Consider the following 21,173-nt stretch of genomic DNA (forward strand, 5'->3'; position numbering starts at 1 on the left):
TCAGCTGTAATGGCTATCATGCTGCTGAGGTTTAAATATTGGTCGGGTTGGTATGAATTCCTACTTACCATTTCTTAAGGAATTCTTATTAGATAATCAGCAGTCAAACATGATGAAGTCAGTATGAGATCCGCCAAAATTATCGTCACAGCGCAACGCAAAGAATCTGGGAAGACAGGTTTAGTGAAAATAGTTTCCAAGCATGAGCGCATTTGACGAACAAAAACATTAAATATAAGTCTAAAAGTTCATTACTTTCCATCCCAATTAACTTATAGCTGTCATAACTGTAGGAAGTGATATTTTTTCTTCCGTGCTCGAACAGTTTTTAACGTCTACCTGTGCGGTCAAGTTGGTTAGCAGATGCTAATGCGACGAATCTATGATCTATGATTTCCTCAAGGTTATAATTATTGAAATTTCTCAACACCGACTTCTTTCATTTTGAAATTGAAATAAGGATAGTTCCTTCAATATGCCCAAATTTGAACCACCCTACTATACATGTTCCCATACATTGTTTTGCACGAGCTCTCACCTACCAAACGACTAGCGAGTGGTTGTGTGACAAAAATTACCATTTCAACTTTTCATACTACCTGTGGCTATACATTTTCGACTCGACACCCTTCGCTGACAAAAGTAAAACAAAGGAAGGAAGCGTACCTCATGCATTTTACAGCAAGGCAACTCTGCACAGATGGTGGAATTTCGACCAAGTATAGACACATGTATAAAACAATGTTAGAGAACTGCTTGGTACCACTTGTAGCAGTTAGTATGCAGTTCGTGTACACTATAACACTATACATATTACGTGTATAGAATGCTATTACAGTAAAACACGTTTCTCATACATAATACGATCTATATATCCTACGACCCTACGCTGGTATCGCGTGAATAGCGCAATATGTCAGTATGTTTTATTACAGAAACGATTAGACTGATTGGTCCCCCACCATCGCTAGACATCGCTTGCAATCTATCATTTCAGCACTCGTGCAGTGCTTTGAAGAGGCAAACACTTTCTAGCATTGTTCTCATACCATAGACTATTAACTACCATGTAACTTTGAGCAGTGGTATTAACTAGAATCGACGGATAAATGCTTTAGAAAGCTTAATCCCTCCCATTCTATAGCTCAAAATTCCAGCCTGATAAGGCGCTCATTTTAAATAATTTTAATTTTTTTTCAATGATTTTTTTTTTTTGGAATAACAATCAATATACCGATCTACATCATTTTTTAAACTATAATGGAGACGCACTGTTGTTTGTCTGATACTACCATATCGGTGACTGGGATCAAACGTGGGATTTTAATTGTGTATTCCAAATTTTAAAAAAAATGTATCTAAACTATATACTTATTGAAGTTCTTGTGCGTTATATTTGTTCTCGTCAGATCAATGTTTACGTAACAGTATTCAATACGTATGCTTATGCAGAAAATGGATTAAAGTTCAACACTTCGTTCTTAAAAATAGCAACAGCTTGCGGCCTCAACAATGTGACATTCCTATCACAGGTCAAATACTACGAAAGTACAAAGTAGAAAGAAAAACCAACGCAAGCAAGTGCAAACAACTGAAACTAGTATACCCAATGCTAGACATATGTACAGGAAACCATCAAACGGCGCAATTGACCGAGGCAACCGCAATGAATAGATTATTGAACACCACACGTACAGGTTCCGATTGAAGCAAAATTCAAATCGGGTAATAATATTATATAACTCAGTCGGCTTTTTGCATACCAACCCGATAAAACCAACTACTCAAACAAACCTTCCCCACAGCCAACGTTGGCTTGGAGCTGAAGTTGCTCCCGAATGGCCATTCTCAAATCTCTTACCCATTCAAGGAATTATTTGCAGTACGTATTGTTTGTTTTACGAATTGTGTACAGGTGCTGCTTGTCAGATTCTCTGCGCTCAAATTATCGCTGGTAAACAGAGCTCCAAAGCTTTTTTCTCAGAGAACATACGAAATCCTCTCAGAGAGTTAGCAGAGCGAAAACCGTTACTCTAAACCTCCTCCACGAATACAATTTAATCTAGCAAGGATACGTTTGTACACATAGTAGATGTCCAGTCCATACGGAAACTAGACATAGGAGGAGTTGAGGGTCCTCAGAGGAAGGCCAAAAATAACTGGAGCTTTTAGTAGCATCTCTTGCGAAAAAGATGAAATCAGGGAAAAATGTGCTTATTGCACGTTATGTTGTTGAAATATGGGTAAACTTAATTGAATGGAGTATTTGTGATCTGTATAACACGATAGTGCTTGCTACCTATAGTAGCATTTTAGAGAGGGTTTCAAATTAAGAGGGGCGTCTGGTGTATAATGCTCAAACCGAAGATTATTTTGTTTTACGATTTTGAAGGCAAGGTAACAATGGATCTTTTGTGGAATGTTAGGAGTTATTTGTACATTCATGATACACGAAAAACATTAATAATGGACTACCCGGTTGGGATGACACATTGGATTCAGGCAATTTGTAACATGTAGAGCAAATAGGAGCAGCCACAAAAGATAACCTGAATGGTGGTCGCAGTGGCAAAGTTTCCCCTAACAAAAAATGCACGAAGAAAGAAATATTTTCGGTCACCCAGAGCCACATACGAGCGTTCCAAGAGTAGACGTCCAACCAGTTCCACGTCGAGGAGCGCCGTGGCCAACACGATAACTCTTGATAAAATTGTCTCACAGGAAATCCAATACGATTTGTAAAGCTTAGACTTGTAGTTACTCGATGAACTAAAAAAATAGAACAGAGTTTGAGTTTCGGAAAATGGCTTCATGAAAACCAAAAAATCTCATATTGTACTGTAAAATTCGCTCACTTTTCTACAAAATAATGGGGAGAAAAAATTATTATTCAGTTTTATGTGGTTCATCGACAGATTACATATATTGCGCATTCTCTTAAAAAAATAAAGTCAATTCGTTGATTGGTGTTATCGTGTTCGCCAATTCTAAAAATGTGCTTTCGAGAAAAACGCTATTAAAAGGTATCCCACATCAAATTGAATCACAACCAAAACGCTGTAAAAAAAATCCCATCAGGTATTTTCTGTTGAAAATTTGAGTAGAAGTAATATCGTTTACAGTGTAATCGCTGTCAGTTTTTTTTTTCGAAAATTGTTGCCGATAGATTTAAATCTGCGTGTGTTACAGCAAATACGCGCGAGAATACATGGCTGTTTAAAACAAAAGAGGTTCATCGTGGCCACCGAGATTGCGGAAGACTGTTCTAGAGATTCAGTACTAACAATTAAGCGGATAAAAAAAAGTCGATTTTTTCCCACTACGCCAGACACTCCCCTTAACTTATTTATTATGGAAACAAATACGCTGTTACACCACTCTATAAACTGATATGTACTTTTACGTGGCCACATACTAATATTTAGTCATTTTTTGCTCTATTTGTTTCTAATAGTTTATTTGGCATCTTAAAGTTTTTAAAACAGTTAAAAATAAAAAAATACTAAGAATGTCTGTCTGTTAGATCTTGTTGACGCAGTTTGCTGCTGCGTGTTAAGATCCTTTTCCTTTGCGGTGAAGCATTAGTTGCGTTATACGTCGCAGCTTGCGGTTCATTCAGTCTGCCTTCTCTCGCGTTATCGTTCACGTCCATGTCATTATTGGTACTACTTTCTTGTTGCTCAACGTCAGAAGTTCTTATTTGTTTCTTGTTCTTACGGGTCGCTGTTGTAAATCCGTCTTCATTGGTATTAGCCTCTTTATTGGGAACGGTTGTCGTGATCGTTGTTCCGTCATTAGTGGTTAATTGGGTCATTGTTTTTGGTTTATTTGGAAGTGTCGGTGGCTGCTTGATAGAGTTATCTATAGTAGATAAGTTTTGGCTAGTTGCTTCGTCGCATGGTTTTCCGTAGTGGGCTGTCTGGTTACAGAATTGGCATGTTGGGGTTTGCCCGGGATATGTGATCAGCGCTGTTTGCCTACAGGTTACGCAATCCTTCGGTGATTTGCATTCGATAGTCATGTAAGAAGGTATTGGTTTTGTCACTCGCATCCTCACAATACGAACGTCTCTGGGAATATCGGTGTCATTCGTAATAGATTCCACTTCTTCGTATCGCGACATAATTCGTTTGATGTAAACTTAACGCGGTGTCAAATCATGGATACGAACATCCACCATCTATTTTTCCATATACCCGGGGATCTTGATTCTAGTGTTATTCAATTCGACCTCATGTTGCGTGTTGTTTTTTGCAATGAAGTTTTTCGTCTGTGCTAAGCTTCTAAACGCAATCAAAATACAGTTTTCGACGTTGTGTAGCTGAATGTACGTAGCTTCCGCGAGGTTACGCTCTATTTTAACTTTAACTAGTGTTCCATCTTCTGAACTATGGGTCAAACGCGAGTTTTATTAAAATCGATAGATGTTATCCCGCAGCACGGGTACTTTTATTTTTTGGCAGACTCATTTCACTGCGTAGCCGGAGGCAACGATACATTACTGTTTGTGTACTGAATATAGAACAAAGCGCTGGCATGCTTCTCTGGTACCTATAGTGTAGCGATTTTTTTGCTTTTGCATTGTGCGAGCTCAGAAGATAGAATGATTTTTTTATTGTTTTAGTGCAGCAAGTTTACGAAGTTTTGCAATGGTAAAACAAAAATAATATTACCATAATAATTTGGAACTTTTTTTGCGTAATACAGTGAAAACCAGGGCCGGCGGAAAGCGTGGGTAGTATGGGTAGTACTACCCATACCGAAAATAACCGAGTGGGTAATTACCCACTCGAAATTTTGAACTATTTCAAAAAATTTAGATGCGCAACGCATGTATCTCGCACTTCACACATTTGAAAACATCGATGTACCACAATTCCATTTGCATAAACGAACGTGATTTAATGTGAACGTAATGTAAGCGTGTGCATTGCGAAAAGTGAAAAATCGTTACTAATGGACCCCTCACCCTATGCTTTCTACCCACTCGAGCGAAAAGTTTTTCGCCGCCCCTGGTGAAGACCCGTTTTTATCAGCCCCTTGGTGACTTTTAGGCCGATAAAACGGGAACATTGATAAAATCGGGACATATATTTTCATGCTTTTTAAGAAACCGAAGCTCAGTTGCTTTGTTTTCATCACCGCTAGCAAGTTTGGTATGGACGGTCATCGATTTTTTTCGGTGAAAATTATTATTAGATGTGAAGCTGAAGAGCACCGTGCGTCCGAAGAAAGTACCCACGGAAATGAATGTACAAGACAAGACAGCAGTTGATATTGTGATTGTTCATTGTGTAGACGTTGTTAGCATGTAAGTGATGTTGTTTAAATTTGTGTTTAGTGTTAGATTTTAACAAATATTATATTTTAGTAAGCCGCTGAGGATGACTGAACATGTTGGTAGGTCGAAACGTCCGGTAAAATGCAGTTTGTTTTAATTTGCACCGAAAAAAATCGATGACCGTCCATACGAAACCGAAGCTCTTAAAGTATTCTTCTTTGTCCCTATATATAGCGTCATTTAGCTTAAACTTCCTTTAAAATAAATTTTTTTTTTTGCATATTTCGAATCTCTAAGATAAGAAACATATGCTCAGGAAAGGATTTACTCGAATTCAACTTGGTTCGTCTGCTATCGCCCATCAAACTACCAACTATCAATTTTCATATGAAGCTGATAAAATTGGGTCAAAAAGCTGATAAAATCGGAGCAGATAAAATCGGAGGCTGATAAAAACGGGTGCTGATAAAACCGGGTCATCTCTGTAATGGTTGGGTTTAGCTGAATAGTATGTGTGAAACAATTTTAATAAATTAAGAGTTCACTTTTGCAAGAAAAAATAGTTCAAGATTTCACCGCATAGAAGGCACGACCGTGGTCATTTTCTCAATGACTACTGGAGTCTCTCATCAATTGCCTGCGGTTTGTCTGTGTGAACGAAAGACCTAACGTAACAGCATAGAAACCGTCTTCAATAAACTGACGATTGCAATGGTTGCAGGAACTTCTCCGATTACTCATCACACTGAATAGGCAGTTTTGTTTGTTTACGTATCAATTTAAGTCAAAATTAGCTTCGCCTGCAAAATTTTTTTGATAGCACCGTTCGAAAAGTTTGCTTGGCCGAACAGTCATTTTTGATTCAAAATTCCAAAATATGAAGACGTTGTTCAAGTATATGTTTTTGGCACATTATTCCGAAGTTGAATTCCCAAATAGTTATCTTCTATTTCTTGAACAATTACGTCTCTCACACATTCTTCAACTTACCACTTATTTTACCAATTGCAAGTCACATAGTAATGGTAATGGTATAGAAAATTGAAAAAAGTAAAAAAAATGAATCATATGTCAAACCAGTCATGAAAAGAATCGCAATTGAATGCTTGAAAGTGTGATACCAAGAACTAATATGCAAAAGAACGGCACTATCATTAAAGATCTCGCGTGCTTCTTGGCTTCCGGGTGATTTAGACACCATTGGAGTCGATCGCAGAGCAGTGAAAGAGGCTTTTGTCCCTTTTAAGCTGTTCGCTTACGAGGCGACAGGACATACGCAACAAAAAATATTCACTATGGATTTTGTTCTACCTATACCAAAGCGGCCACAGCAACAGCGTTGGAATAGGTAGAACAAAATCTATAGTGAATATTTTTTGTGGCGTGTGTCCTGTTGCCGGGTGAGCGACCAGTTTTAAAAGAGAGGCTGACAATATCGGACTGAGTATCAACTCTGGGGAAATAAATTAAATTGTAGTTGATAGACAACCAGGTCACCAGCACGCTATTGATTCCGAGATAGAAATCTCGCCAAACATATGATTACGGCTTGAAAGCCAACTGTCAAAATTCTCTTGGAAACGAAATTCTGGACAAACCGTTACTGGCTAAACACAGTTCATAGCAGTTAATGAAAGAGAAAACTTTTTTCTTTTGTTTACTACCAATATCTGTGATTGGCGATTAACGGTTTGTCCGGAATTTCCTTTCAAAGAGAATTTTGACAGTTGGCTTTTAAGCCGTAATCATATGTTTGGCGAGAAATGGACACGGTAAGAGGTTGTCGGCGAATTCATAAATCTTAGAAGACTAGTGACATGTGATAAGGAAGACGTAAGTGAGATAAAGAGTTGTTTGCGGATTTAATGGCATCTTCTACGATTTGCGTTTTCAGCTGAAGTCCCGTAGCCTATGGACACGCACAAAACTTTCTCCATACATATCGCTACATATACTCCCTGTTGCTCTGTATGGGTATTAAGCGGTATATAAAAACATGCTGATATCGCAAGGCTTATGAAGCACAATATACTACTGTTGACCGGCCATGTAGCTAGTTTGCCGGAGAAGAAAACAGCTAAAGTTTGACTCAGTTGTGAACCTGGACGACGTTGGTGCTGATCCCGCACTCGAGAAATAGATGCGGGTGATTCTTGTTCGCTCCTCAAAATTGAAACAAAACCACAGGAAGAAATTGTCATGCCAACGAAACGATGATCGGATTTTTACGAACTAGTTCTTTTCGAACAAGCGAGGAAATTCGACGCGATAAACTTTAGACTTTGCAAGAAAGGTATGCCTGTGCTCCGTTTCTATGCAGAAAACTGTGCGTGACGTGTGGCCGGAGAACTACACAATTCACTAACATTTAACGATGAATTCCCAGGTGCACTAGTATCATGCAGAATGATTACTCTTGGGTGATAGAATCAAACTCAATTTTTTGAAGAATTAACCGGAAGCAGTGACGAGTCGATAATTAAATTTATACAAGCGGTTTTTGCACATTGAGCGTTTGTCCAGGGGGCTGAAGACAAGTAACATAGATTGTTATTCATAAACTAGGATGACCAGGACCACAATTCGTATCGGCCGATTGCATTTTGGTACGACTAGACAATTTGATGAAGGTGAACGGCTTGTTATCAAAATTCAATTTGCCTTTCGCAAAGGGAAGGATACGCATGATTTTCTTGCGTTGCTTTCAACGAAAATTCAACTAGGACACGCTCTAAAGAGGTAATGGCCTCTATAGTCTTGGCACAGACTAACAGATATAACACTTAAAAACAAAGCTTTAACGGTCATTTTAAATATATTTGTAGTTGGGACTGTGGCGACATTTGAAATTATGGCGCCACTGACATATAAACAAGCATATGGGGGATAGACCACTAGTGAAAAATTGTTCCCAAACCTGAGGGGTAACCCACCAGTAAATGAGTGTTTGGGACCGTGAATAAAAGGTGGAGATAGTGTTCTGGGTAAATTGTCGGATCGATGTTTTTGAGGGGATTCCCTCATAGTGTTATGTCTGTTAGTCTGTGGTCTTGGTCAATAAGAGAGCTTACAATCCTGCAGCAATTGTTATTTCGAATATGCTTCACCGTTCATTCTAAATAACTATTCGTATAATTTGTTTTTTTTTCACAAGGTTCTTATTTAAACCATTTTACAATTTCTAACTGAATGGCATTGATAAATATCTTGCCAACTCATGAACACCAAGATTTGCAAAAAACAATGCAAGGTATCTTTGAATATCACATTCTTTAAAAAGAAAATTAAGCTGGCTTTCAATAACGGGTGGTGCAGCTCAACTTCAGCTTGTAATAGTGGATAGATTGATCGCTGAAGTTTCACGTTTAACTTCCTGGAGGGTGACTTGACTCTACATGCATTTGTATAGGATACATCAGGTATCGATTCACTAAATACCAAAAAGGAGTTAATTTTAACACACGAATCGAGTGCCCCTATTGTCGCGCTACCATTTGACCCAATGCGTTGAATAAAGATGGCAGACACTGCTCTAACCAACGGCTTCAAATGGGTAACGTGATAATGGAAACATAGCGATAATGGGCTCAACTATCATTTATAGTGAACTATGCGTATGTGGCAAAGATTCCTCAAAAGTTCGAGCTAGACCACCTAATTTCCATATTCGTGATACCTGGCCAGCTAGGATTTCCATATTCGAAATTCTGATCTCAATATTAAATTAAATTAATTATATAATATTGCACAATATTAAATCAATGCAACCATACATAAACTCCATTTTAAATCATTTCATGTTGACAAAACTAAGATTCCACCGGAAAAGTTAGCAACTCTGCCGTCAGGTTCGGTGTGATAAAACTATGATAAGAAAAAAGAGCCAGACTGTAGCTCCAACCATGCACAAGCCTCGTGGGAGAGAAATAAAATTTCTCTTTCTCAAAATCTCTCCCCGATAGCACCACCTCACCATACAGTTGGTCAGCCAGCATTGGAGCTCATCAAGTGGCAGCAGGTCCTTGCTATTCGAGGTGGAAGAAAGGTTCAGTCCCACGGTCGCCTCCGAGAGACAATCCAGCACGAGTGGCAGCAAGACGCGAAATACACGGCAGTGGTCAAGGATAATGTCAACTTAAGTTTGGAGAAAAAGTTCAAAAGATTCCATCCTGGCTCTGTTGGCCAGGTTAGCTACTGGTTCGGGTGATCAAGGTGTCAGGAATATTTTTGAGGGATGTTGGTTTAACGTGTCAGCAGTCACTGAAGTGGTTTATCTAACTTTTCATGCTTGACGTTACTCGTGTGCAATGAAACGTAAAAGCTTGATGTTGAATGATAATCTACGCGTTTGGAAATCCTTAGAAGTGTGTTAGAAAAGCTATGCAAGAAGAAATGTTAATTGATATCACGTCTGGAAATCTGGAAAAATAGCACACGAGTGATGGGTGGGAATTTTCAGATGCTTTCCCAGCAGCATTTTAATACTCGAGAAGCCGTGTCCGTCTGTATTTGTGTGCGTGTGTCTGTCGGAGGACAGAAGGTATATGGCGGATAGAGCAGTTAGCCCATCCTGAATTAAGGTGTCGAAGGAAAATTGACTGAAAAGTGTACACCTAGTCCAAGTGATAAGATGAAACAGTTAGCTTAATTCGTCAAAATGATCGGGGCAACATGATGGAACAAGCTTACGGGATAATCTAGACACTAGTCGGGCTGACAGACAGCAGCACACACCATCGTAAATTCAAACTTGGGTGGAGGTGCTTCAATCGAGTGTGTGAGTTTGTGTGGGTGGAAAGCTCATTTTCCATTTCGTACACAGTCCTTCCGCAGACTCCTCTTTCTTTGTCTTGTTTCCCCCATGCAACAGTGGTGGCCTATGATTCCACGTGTTTGAATGGTATCTGTGCTGGCTCTGGCAGGCTGGCTGGTACGCCCATCTGATGGTTCAAACAATCATTGGAAGCCTTGATTTCATTCTCACGCACTCCGAATTGGTGTGCCCGTTTCGACGAACAGGAATAACGATGTCAACTTAGCCGAAAAGTGGATATTTACAGTGCTCTTGAGCTTCGGAACCACCAGACAGATAATCAATGTAAGTTATCATTCATCAATTCTGGTATCGTTTTCATCCTCATATGGCTGTTGGTATAGAGGGATCTGTGATTAGCGATGGTGGTGTTATAGGCAATGTGTTCGAGATTTCTTCTATGACGATATCCGATATTTGAGTAGTAAATATTAGTGATACAGAAGTGATGATACTATCGTCGAAATGGAATTTCAAATTTTACCAATGGTTTACCTGTAAAGGTTGACTAAATAGTAACTTCATTCAATACAGATGACAGTTTTCAACCCCCGCAAACGGGTTCTTAGGTATGATGACTAGCGGGTTTTGTGAGTTCTTGTACATGGAATTTCTTCAAAAATTGTATCTTATACAAAACAAGGATATCATGAAAATTACATGCATGGAGGGCTCCTAAAAAAATATTTTTTCCATGCACCAAGAGACAAGACAGATCAAACAAAATTACAAACATTGTAAGACGGAATAGCACTTCTTACATAATGCTTCATTCAGAAAGTTGAAATATATATCCGTTGAACAGACTTACTTACACGTGGGTAGTACCCACTCGAAATTTGCCGAGGGGGGAACTACCCACTCGAAAGTTTGGAACAAACCAAAACCTGAGATTAACCACGTATGCGTCGCGCGTACGAAATGCATGCGTCTTAAAATCTCAATGTACAACAATTTCATATCTTTATTCAGATAGAAATTTCTTTCCTTTACAATTTAAATTTCTTAAAAAATATGAGATAAAAATTAGGAAATTAATTTGAAATTATATTTTTTTATACTAATTATAATACATTTTGACACATCTACATCTTAAAACAGGGAGTTCAGATACAAAAAATACATACGTACATACATAAAATACATACAAAAGAGGGATCGATTCCAGCATCAATAGGAAGGACTGCATCAGGTTAGGAGAAAGCGGACGACAAAGGCAGGAAAGAAAGGAAATGAAACTTACAGCATTTTGGCAAACAGAAGATCGCTGTCAGTACATCATGAACGGGATCATCGGCTGGCATCCTTGGATACGCTGGGAACTCTTGGTATCAGATTTCCAGGTATCTGATAGCATGTCAACTAAAAGAAAAGAGACTGCTAGTTTGGATATCTATAGTGTGTAAAAATATGTATATGAGAGACAGGAGAGATCACTGATGACCAGCACCAGGTTGTTTGATAGGTAACCATAAGTTTTGTGGGGTGAATGTTTGCAGCACAACCTCTTTTATGATCACTCTAACTGCTATGCCATAATAATTAGCATAGAAGTTATGCATAGCTCTCATCATCTGACGAACGTTATGGTGATATGCGCACAACAATGCTTAGTGCGAGCATCTTTGCTGTCAGATGAACTTGTGTGTTTAAAACGTTTATCATTTGAATGTGGATCTGTTGTCGCCGAAAAAAAATTCTTGGTTCCGTGTATTCCGATCAAAGATTAAATCGAATAAATAACGTAGGGCCTAGCGACAAGCGAAATATTTCAGCTTTCATAATTTTTTTCATTTGCGTTTCTAACGTTGCGTATATTCGAAAAAATTCGGGCGATCCAAACCTATTCGCATACAATTCTGATCACTCTCTATCGTCCATGGTTGTTCGTGCCGGGTACTCGTTTCGTCTGACCTGTATTCGCAGCGTAGAGATTCAAGCCACTCGAAATGTTCGATTGTTTCGGATATAGCGGACGGATAGCTCTTTCAATGAATGGGCACACTAATTGGAGCGAGGTCGAGCACAACGATAACGCTAACGCGCTTGGCCGTGCTGGTGGAGTAGAGTCAACCCCATGGCATACCGTGGGAGTTGAAGTCTTTTAGAACCGACTGATGTGCGATACATATGGATGTCAATAAATATTTGCCTTCAATAAATATTTGCCTTCGATTCGACCTTCACAACCGACAACTTGAATACCTGGATCTGAGCAAAAGCTAATCCGATTGAAATAATAGCACATTTCGATCCCCAAAAACGCTCCTCCATCATGTTGAAAATTGGGGCGTTGGATGTCCCATGTGGACTTCTAACTTACTTCGGTTTTGTAACAGCACCCATCAAGGGACAATCTCCAGCCGAGGAAGCTTAGGAAAGAAAATGATTCTCTTTCCAAAAATTAATAGACGTTGCTTCAATGAGATTGTCAGAATCAAGCTCTTAATTGAACAAGGGAGCGTAGAAATTAGTCATAGCTGCTTTAGCATTTCTTCTCGAAGCGCTTCTCAAAGGAATGCTTCAGTTTTTCCCCGTATTATTTATATGCGGGATATGTCGACAGTTCATGCGGAGTCTCTCCACAGAAGAAAAACTTTTCATTATTCTCCCCTCATTTTACACACCGTGCCTTTTTTCTACAATGGACCTCATTATTTGCAACGACGGTAGTTCATGCCCCGCAGTACAAAAAGGCGAACAGGTAGACGAGTTCCGTTCAAAAGAACAAAGTTTGGAAGAACAGATCCGGCGAAAGGCTCGAAATGAGGCTAATGAAAATTAGGTCGTTTTCTCACTCCTCGATTTTTGCTGAACGCAACTACTTAGATAGCAGAATTTCTACTGGCTTAAGTGAAGGGTTCTGAATGTAGCCAACCCCGTGTTTTGCAAGTAAGGTCCCTCTCGAAGACTACACCATCAATCTCTACTTCCCGGGTGGGTATGTAGACAAAATACTTCTTCGTACACGCCCGAGTGTTGTTTAGTTTGATCACGTTTTAGATCGATGATGTTAAATGGCTTATCTTTGGTCCGGAAGTAGACACTCCAGAGGCTGGTTGTATTAGATGGATATGGTATTCAAAAGGAGACTTATCGACATTATTTTGCCTTTGGTATTCAAATCGTCTTCCATTAATCCTGATAGGATGTCGGTCGTCGGTGATACCTTCCTATTAGTCAACACTGTTATACCGGCTTCAGTACTCACCAAATCACCGTTCTATCGCAAGGAATGGAAAATTAATGCAACGAAATTTAAAAGAATGGGGTAAATTCGGTACTTAGCTGTATAAATGCTCCATGTAGTATTAGTAATCAACAAACACAATTTCGCCGTTGGTCATATACCCCATTATGATGATGAAATGATATAATTATTTTTTTACAATGGAATTATTTTTATACATGAAATCTTTATTGGAGAAACTCCTTAAGAAGCAAAAAATAGCACTCAAAAATTAATCTGGGTAGAAAGTCTGTCTATTGGCGCATCATGTATTTTATTTGCTGTAGTGTGTGCAATCGTGTACGTAAGCCGCTGAGCAGTGGTTGATGGAATAGGGGGTCCGAATAACCCCGTATGCCCATTTCGCACAAAAGTGGTAAGCGTCTTGAAAATATCTGTATTTTCATCCAAAACAAAAATCATTTCATAAAATAGAGGCCTCAAGCATTCACAAACATTTACCTTTTATTTTTTTCATTTTCATTTGTGACTTAAATCACGGTTTTACTATTATAATGATTTTTATTTTGAGGTTGGCGAAAAAATGAAACACGTTGTATCTCCTTTCTAAAAAAACTGTCAAAATTAATGTTTCAAAATTGCATTTCCACGAATGAATACGACAGTCAGAAAGTCTTATGAATCGAGGGGGTCTGAATTACCCCCACGATCTCAATAGCCCCGGGTCCCCCTAAATATTATCCTACATGGAAAAATATTTGTTCTCGAAAAAATCACTTGTCACACTGTACTCTGTAACCCGTCAGAGTAACAATTTAGCACTGGGTGGAAATATACCTGTTTTTGCGTACTCCCTCCGTAGAGTGTATTTGTTTACATAATTTTATGCTCACCTCTGTTCGATACCATTCACATTTAGTCGTAAATTTTCGGTCATTTTCGCTTTTGTGAACGGTTTTGTTTGTGCAGATAGGTGTAGTAATTTTTGTTTGACATTTATGTATAATCAGCACAGGGTTTAGCTTTAGCGCTCTCCACTTGCGAAAAGACATGTGCGCTGGTTATGCTGCTCATCGATGACAGCCATACGACGAGGCGGTTGGTGTTTTGTTTTGGTCGAGTGCAGAGGGCGGCCATCGTGAAAAGGACAGAAAGTGACGGACCACGGTTAAGAACAGACGTCTGGGCAATAGACTTTTTTCGGGAAAACTTCCCGCCACCATAACCGATCGTTAAGTGCGAGCGTGCGACAGTGAAATGTTCTGTTCGCTTCCCGGCCAATCGTTAAAGATCATGAGCATCCGCCCCTCTCGCGGTAGAGGATAAGCCGAACGAGCCTTGCACAACGGCTCCGCCTAGGAAGAACACTGTGGTGTCTTCCGGGATTCCTTGCGGGAGCAAGCGAATCCGACGATATTTCGTCACCGTCACTAGAGAGGTTCCAATAAAGGAGCAAAGCTCACCTCTCTAGCTAATTATTAAGGACTGCTGCCGGAGCAGACAACGAAAATCGGGAGAATTCGGCCGTTGCTGTCGCGGCCGGTCGGAAGAGACCACCCGACTTCCGCCATCATCAGCAGCAGTTTGGACTACAAAAGAAATTTATTTATTTATTTACAGTTAATATCAACAGACAAGGTAACAGTAGTTTCTTAATATATTTAAAAAACTAGGGGTGGGAAATATCCGGGACATAATCGTGATGTTGACGTAGGACTATTCGTTGGCGAATCATATTATTAAAATTCTGCTTGTATTTTTCCCAACAGCTAATTTTACTCATTATGTTTGATTCAACGGGTTCATTAAAATTTTCCTGGAAATTTGAATAGTATTCCGTCCATAATCAATTCAGTAGAGCAATTTTATTACCGAGTTCTCCTCTTAAAATATATAGTATAAACATCTGTCAATAGGAGTAAATAGTTTTCGGTCAATTTCTGCTGATAAAAGTTGAGGAATGCTGACCAGTTCAGTAATTCGAAAATTAAATTTGGCGAATGATTAGCAAAAATAGCATGCTTGGTCTGGATTTTTCGTTGTGCAGAAAACTTGTACACTAAATAATTATCCTACATCAATACCCCGGAAATGTCCTGGACTTCAGCTACCCGTAGTTTTTTGGAAAAAGTAAACAACAAATTTACGTTTACGAATGGATTGGATATTCATGAGTAAAGGTTAACTATGACCAATTCATCAGAAGTAAGAAAATGCCTAGGGTGAAGTGCCTATTTTCACCATACTAAGCAAGGTGCCTCACTAATTCATTAATTTCTCGCCCTACAATCAATGGAATACGTAAAAATGGACATCAACAGCTTTGTTAAGAACCAATATAATAACACAAATGCACTGAAAACAGTGAAATTCTCGTGTTTGAGCGCAACGAAAACTCGAATCGAGTGCCCCTATTGTTTCGCTACCTTTTGACTCAATGCCTTGAACAAAGATGGCAGACACTGCTCCAACCAACGGCTTCAAATGGGTAGGGTGGTAATAGAAACATGGCGCAAATGGGCTCATCACCCTATAATAATTTGGATCAGAAAAGGTACATTGCGAAGAAATGCTATCGTTTCTAAATGTTTACGAGCTAAAGTTTTCGAGTAGTTTTTCAACGACAATAATTTTCGCTGTACTGAACAGGATTAAAAGACTTTTGCGCGATCTGTTGAGAAATATTCTAAACAATTGTGCAGTAGATTCCATAGAGAAAAGCATTACCATAAATTAAGATATAAATGATTTTGTAAAAGCAGCAGGGCCGCCGAGAGGGGGGGGACCGGGGTGTTTCCCCCCGGGCCCGGAGTTTTGAAGGGGGCCCGGATTTTTAACAGAAACTAAAATTTTGACAAATACTTTTTCGACAAAAATTTATTTGAGAATACGATTAAAAATTCAACATATTGTGTATGAGGTAACTAGAATAACGAAAATTCTAAACTATTGCATATTTGCTATCAACTACATTTATACCAACCTAATTCTCGCATCGAAACAAGATCAGACTCGAGCGGGCATAGCGGAATTTGTACATTGAATGTCATGTACGCAGCTCATCTGGGTTCGAATCCCAATCCCGCACGCAGGAATAGAGATTTGTAATAGCAAAAACTCCTAACCTGAATGAAGAAGCGAATGACCTTAAGGTTAAAACGTCTATAATCGAAACAAAAATATCAGACTTGTAAGGGTTAAACAATTAAATGGTTTGATTAGAAGTCATGAGGTTGTCTTTAAATTTCGCCAATTTGAAATCGATTTTTTTTGATTTATTGAATTTCCAATCTTCGAAAGCGCTGGATTAGTATTGAAAGTAATTATTGAAAGAAAAACTACAAGGGGCAGCCCTATGGGGTTGCACGAACTGTAGACGTAGGACAATACTACTTAATGTAAAATATTTATTTTCTTAGTACTTAGTGTGTGGGAAAAACACCCGGACCGGTGAAGAAAAATCAAATTTTAGACAATATAATCACATCTCATGTATAGAACAAGCTTTCTAGTTGCTCTCAAACAGATCCTAAAAGTTCAAACACACATGGATAACCCCAAGTTTGTAGATGTATTTTGATGCCACAGGATTGGTTAATATTACGTCATGAAAATTCAATTCTCCCGCGACATTTTTTTTGCCTGCAAAATGCTCTGTGTGTATGCAAAGCTCATGATTTGTTGGGATATTAGCATTGATCGGAAAATGCTTTCCAACGCTGCGCATTGCATACATACAGAACATTTTGCAGGTCACCAGAAGTGGTTCATTTTACCACCGCCACATGTTCATTTTACCCACTCGCTATAAACATGTCTCATTTTTGGACATGTTTAGAAATCAAGAATCATGTTTGAAAAAAATGTGTTCATGACGAAGTATTTTTACCAGATATGTACAAAACATGTCTAACAAGAAACATAAGGTGATTGTAATATATGTAATATATCTCATTCACTTATTAGTTAGAAATTAATGACTTTGCTTAACGTGTTCATTTTACCGCCAGTTCCCCTACCTACCAACACATTCGCCCCAATCATTGAACCCAAAATTACAATGCAAAATGAGTCAACGCTGATTACGATGGGTAGAGCGAAAGAGACAACTAGTACCACCACGACACTATTAGCGCATTTTACCAAAATTCCACGCGGCCTTTCCCGATTGAAAGGAACGGCCGCGCTTAGCCCATCTGTCATAATATCGTGATTTTGCATAGCGAAGGGCTGAATGATTTTTTTCCAAAAAACAGCCCTGCGTTATGCAACACTTTGTGCAGGTTGATTATACCAGTTGCAAGTGGGGCCAAATTCACCAAGTTCTGTAAAATTCCTTTTAAATTACAGAATTGATAAAATTGCTTAGATGAGCTAAACTAATTAATCAAATCCTGTTTTAAAAACTGTCCTTGCGTTTAAACCAAAATGGGAAGCTTATTACTACCACTACATTACTTAATTTCAAGCGCAAATAGCAAATACATGCGCTAGTTAAACCAAAAATTTACTGGCAACATTACAGCGGCATTTAGGAAGCAGTTGGAGCGGTCGCCTGTTGGACGACACAGGGTAGCGTCCCTCCACAGCCAGTGTAACGGACTTCTAGCTCAGCTACACTGGCTGTAAAAAAAACACAGCGCAGCGATCTGCTTCGCCAGCCTTTCAACAGGGAACTGAGCGTGTCTGGCCAAGTCCGTTCTTTAAATAGTCGATGATGACGTCATTCACAGAAGCGTTGCGCGCTAGGTACACCAATTCGTCGTACAGGGCTTGGGAAGCGCTATCTTCTGTGTGTTAATAAGCGATATTTTGACAAGGTTGTATATTATTTAATTTTTTAATGCTATGATATCAAAAATCTTTGGGTTTATTTATTGGAATCTATTCTTAGAAGTATTTCGGGGCGATTTGTGCAAAAAATTTGAAAATTTATCGTGAGATGGCTGAATTATATGCGTTTAAAATTGGACCACTTTTCGTTACATACCATTTTTGTAGAATATGCAGAGTGCACCCCCATATCGAAAACAAAGACGTAGTCCTACGTCAAAAACCCTGCTTAGGGTTGCCACACCGGTTTTTGGAGGCGAGTTCCGGTAAATCCGAAGTTGCCCGGAAGAATCCATTGGATTATTTTGCAATATTGCGTTGTCCTTTTCTTTACCAGGAATCGCCCAGCACCCAGTCCTCATAAACATCACCCTCTGGTTGCTGGCCCCAATTGCTAAGGAGGGCCCCTCTTGGCGTTGAAAAATATTATTTTATGCCATTTGGGTTTACTTTAACCCATTGAACCTTCGCTTCAATGGTTTAATGTTCCTCACAAAGATTCTCGAAAGAAACTGAAGTGTGATTTTACACCCCGTATGTGTTTATTGAAGAGCAGAACAAAGCTCGCTCGGGTTATCCTTCACTGCGAGAGTGGTTGGTGCTTTTAAATTCTTTGTGAATATTCGAGAAAGCAAATCACTACATCCAACTAAATCAACAAATCTGTTAAAAAGTGCATAAACATACAGCTAAATGTGAACGGCACATTTAGAGTCCCGATCAGAAACACATAACAAGAATATTTCAAAACTATATCTCCCGTTGTTACTTGTTATAATTTTCAGTTATTTTAACTACTAACGAGACCAAATTAATAACACAATATGTTACGAAAATTGCATTCTGTTATAATCTTGTTATTTCATTCAGATCGGGCGTGCTTTACCAAAACATTACACTCTACGGTGAATGTGAAGAAAATAAGATATTTTTCCTCCTAGTGCTTAGCACTGAGCACTGAGCACTGAGCTCTTAGAGCTATATAAGAAATAAAACAGTGCATATTGATTTCAACCAGGGGGGTGTCACTCCTGTCATCAGCTATGGAGATATACAGACTTTGACAGTAGTCAACATATGATGGGCCTAGCCGCTTCTAGGCCTACGTCGCCAGTGCAATAGCATTAAGTTGTTTTGATTTTAACAAATGGGGATGTTGGCTAGGACAAAATGGCTGCCTAGCTGGAGGTTGTGTCTCTTGAAGTCTATCCCCTGCTCAGTAAAATTCTGCTGGTCAAAGTACCACTAGAGGTAGTAGCCCTACCTCTATTTGAGAGCTCAAATGGTCAAATGAGTCATCAATAACTCTTGATATACCACAAGAATTTGAAATTAATCCAAAAATTTAAATTTAAAATTTAATATATTTGGTTTGCCGTTCATTGATACAAAATCTATAAAAAATCATATTCAGATACGAGATAATACCGAAACATTTTTGTAAAGGGGTCAAACTCAAATGACGTAGCTTTTTTCGGCGATTTTAGACTACCAATTCGCCCTAGCAAAGAGGCCAGGCGACGCAAAAAATAAATAAATACGTTTTACAATTCCTTCAAATACGGCCTTTTATCAACATTTTCATTATAACAGCAAATTGCGTACACAACAAGCCGAGTATAGTGTTAATAATTTTGTTTAAAATTTTAGATGTCATGAAGCATGAAGAATCTCTCAGTTCACAATCCCTAGCTGCAGGGTTGCCACTTCTCCGGATTTGACCCGGAGACTCCGGTTTTCAGGAGCGATCTCCGGGTCTCCGGGTTTTACATCAATTTCTCCAGGTTTGGTGGGAAGAAGCATAGGCTCAATTTTTTTGGAATTAATTGATTCTTTACAAAATATTTAAAAAGTCTAAATTAACTATTACACTCTTTCAGATTTATTTTTCCCGACTAACCCTTCGTTTCAAGGTGGCGAAAGGTTCACCAAATATTGCTAATTTCTTTCATAAAGCAATGAAAATGAAAAACAAATAAAATTTACTACAAATTAACCTTCCGGAAGTCGCGCTAGTGAACTGAGTGCACGCTGCTCTGAAAATCTAGCGAAATCGTCTTAGGGGACCAGCGGCTGCTCGTTCGGTAAGCCATATGCGCGAATTCCGGAGGGTTAAGAAAGTAATATTTCGCTATGTGCTACAATTGAAACTAAGTTGCTCAAAATGGTGTAAAAAAGTTATTTTACTGCAATTTTACCAAATCATTTCACTCTTAGTGGTGCTTATCACCAGCTGCACTAAGGTCTGGCAGATTTGTTTTAATCCAACTGACTAGGTCAACATCAAACGAGTTCGTGCGGTGTTGTTGCTACTCCAGCAGCGATCCTTAACTGGGCTTGGGAGGTGAGTTTTGCCCCTTTGTTGCGAAATTAAAATTTGTTGGTGATGAATAACCGACACCACATAGTGTGATGTCACAACTCTGCCTCGTTTGCTCTCCTTCTGCTGTTAGTTGTGGAGGAGAGCAATGCTCGTTCGACCTCCACAGCGAGAGTAGCTGGTGCTTTTGTATTCTTGTCACTTAGTCGGGGAAGTGTAATACTACACCACATTAAACCGATAAAACCGTACTCAATCGTGAAAAATTTACAGTTTTACTTTAACGTGGTAATAAAAAGCGATTAAAGTGCTCTAAAATGCCTAGCAATCGCTTTGATTCCAATTTCTGTCTCGTTCCACTCAAAATCCACCACCCCCCAGATCAGTGAAAATCTCCGGGTCAAAGCCTCTCCAGAGGTGGCAACCTTGCCTGCAGCTGCCAATGATTCTAAGAAGCATTCGTTCAACCAAATTGCTAAATTGTGTTTGGTTGATTTCGAACAGAACATTTAACTCTGCTACCAAACAAAATCATCTAGTTAGCAAGATTAGATAACTAATGTAGCAAGTTAAATCCGCATACAAAATCTTTTCGTATTAGAGAAGTGAGCGTGAGATTTTGAACGTCGCTTCCTGAACGTAACGATTTTATTTCTATTTTTGAACTATTTTCTAGAAATCAGTTACAACATTCTTGTAAATTATTTTAAGGTGTGCTAACACACCAACACAAATA

At 38.9% G+C, this 21,173-nt stretch overlaps 1 protein-coding gene across 1 annotated transcript in view; it reads left to right on the top strand.

Moving 5' to 3' along the window:
• The first annotated feature begins 9,293 nt into the window (after positions 1 to 9,293).
• Positions 9,294 to 21,173, top strand: part of LOC131684674 (Kv channel-interacting protein 1) — a 93,168-nt gene continuing 81,288 nt past the window's right edge. Inside the window, exon 1 of the mRNA XM_058967750.1 lies at positions 9,294 to 10,379. The gene's annotated coding sequence lies outside the window, so the exon portion shown is untranslated. The remainder of the gene's footprint in view (positions 10,380 to 21,173) is intronic.

Source organism: Topomyia yanbarensis, chromosome 2, assembly GCF_030247195.1.
Source record: "Topomyia yanbarensis strain Yona2022 chromosome 2, ASM3024719v1, whole genome shotgun sequence".
Taxonomy (NCBI): Eukaryota; Metazoa; Arthropoda; class Insecta; order Diptera; family Culicidae; genus Topomyia; species Topomyia yanbarensis.